The sequence below is a fragment of the Solanum tuberosum genome, unplaced genomic scaffold (assembly GCF_000226075.1).
Source record: "Solanum tuberosum cultivar DM 1-3 516 R44 unplaced genomic scaffold, SolTub_3.0 scf00026, whole genome shotgun sequence".
Classification (NCBI taxonomy): Eukaryota; Viridiplantae; Streptophyta; class Magnoliopsida; order Solanales; family Solanaceae; genus Solanum; species Solanum tuberosum.
In genome coordinates, this window is record NW_006238952.1 from 1748631 (window position 1) to 1751094 (window position 2464).

Sequence of the window (2464 nt, forward strand, 5' to 3'; positions counted from 1 at the left end):
ATCTCTATATTTTTTTTAAATTTAGGTTCTTATAAAAAATTTAATTGTAGTAGATTACATTTTCACTTAATTAGTTATTTGTAACTTTGTCAAAAATAGGTAACTATGCTAACAGACGTTCAAATTTTACTACTCATAGCTCAAAAGAAATGTATATTAAAAATTGAAATACACAGTTCTTTGGTGTTTCTTATGGTGAAAAACCATTTACATTTTCTTGAAATTTGTTCATTTAAAAGAATTACCAAAAGAATAATACAAGATATACACGAAAATTAGCAATAGAGGTTTATTTAGATGATGATGGAAAATAAGAGAAAAATATTTATTTAGACGATAATGAAAAATAAGAGTAAAAACAAGGAAAATGAAAGGATTAAGTATCAAAGAAGAAATTAAATTGAATACTTATCTCTTTTTCCTCCTATTTTTAGTTTCATCATTTTTTTTTCAAATAAAAAGAAGATTCATCAGATAGTAAATTCAACATTTGATAAAAACAAATAAAAAAAATCAAATCCTTAAATATGTTTATTCGAATTATATGTATTAACATCATAATATATGATTTTTTTTCTTAATAAATTATCCTTTTAATTTTGAAAAATATTTGATGATAAAAATGTAATTCACTTAAGCTCTAATTCTACAAAAATATTTTTGTATTTTGATTTTATCATTTTCTTAATTCTATAATTGATTTTTTATTTCTTGTATCATAATTAATTTCTAAAATAAATTTACATATATTTCTTATAATTGTGTGAAGCGCGGCCAATTCCCTAGTTGAAGCTATATATGCACACTTTAGAGGTTTTAAAAAAATTAAATTGTCAACTTTGATGAGTGGATACATTTACATAAATAACTCAAAATATTTACAAAAATAGAAAAAATAAATTCCTTGCGCCTAGTGGGAAAACCACTCAAGAATAACATTCTTGGAATTTTTTCCTTGATTTGTGAGATTTTTTCGAAATTATCGTGTTTATCATTAATTAAATTGAGAGTTATATTTGATAAATATTTGATAGTCACGCTAGATATACAAATCATAATCTGGGTAACTACTTAAACTATAACTACATTATGTAATTAATCAAATTTTAGGTAAGGAGCCTTATTATGTTTCTAATCTAAACTATTTATGAAATTTTCCATAATATATATATTGAAGAGAAAATTTCAGAAATAGAAAAGATAATAGACATAATATGGCTCTATAATTATAGTTTTGGTAATTGCGCTTCATAACTATAGTTCTATTTGCTATGGAGGCTGCAGTTTGTATATTTTGTTTACTCGTTTATATATTTGGCTTGCAAATATACAATCAGGATAATTATATACAAATAGTTGCAGTTTGTATATATCTCTTGTCCTTGTATATTTCGTTTGCCCGTTTGTATAATTCGCTTGTGAATATACAAACAGGGTAAGTATATACAAATCTTGTATTTATACATTTAAGAATTTTTCAGAACTCTGTTTGTATATTTCGCTTGTCAATATACAAACATGATAATTTATTATGAAATTATCATAAATCATATACAAATTGCTAGGGTAAGTATACACAAATTTTGGATTTATACAATCAAGGACTGAATTATACAAATTCTGAATTTATACAATTAGGAAACCAAATAGCGAAATTTCGTAAAATTGTAGTCATGATTTGAAAATAATCGAAACTATAAGTATATTACATAATATACTCTATAGATTTGTCATTTCGCATAATTTTTTCTAGGAGATGGGCCTCCAAGTGTTGCAAGTCCATAATATCTCTTGTGGGCCGTGGATCTGCTTCTCATTACCCAATTAATTACTTTTGGGTTTGGATCAGAATACGGTTTTGGGACCTACTTTTGTAAGATTTACTTTGTGATTATTGTGATTTGTGGGTCATTCACACAAGTATCCCTATTTTGGAATGATTTTTATTTTGGAAAAATTACCTTAAATACACATCTTATTTTATTATAATTTCTCAAACTTCTTACTATTTAAAAATAATAATCAAAAATCCCCTCTCGGATACATCACTCTCCTCTCGCGGATACATTTTTATCCACCTCTCGAATACATCTCTCCCATCTCTGATACATTCCTCACCTATGTATCCGGAAATCCAGTGATGTATTCGGATGTCCTATTCCCTCTTTGATACATTCATGCCCTCTCGGATACATCCCTCACCTATGTATCTGGATGTCCAGTGATGTATCCGGAAGTCCAGTGATGCATGTATCCGAAAGTCCAGTGATGTATTCGAAATCCATAAATTTTAAGTGATTTTTGTAATTTGAAAAAGAGTAGGAAAATAATGTAATTAACTCTTAACACTATGAGGTTTATGTAAATTATACTTTTATTTTTCGTCTTTAAATTTGATGGTCTTTAATTTTTGTCATTCAACATTTTAAGTAAAAAATGTCACTGAATATACTTGCTCCAAAAT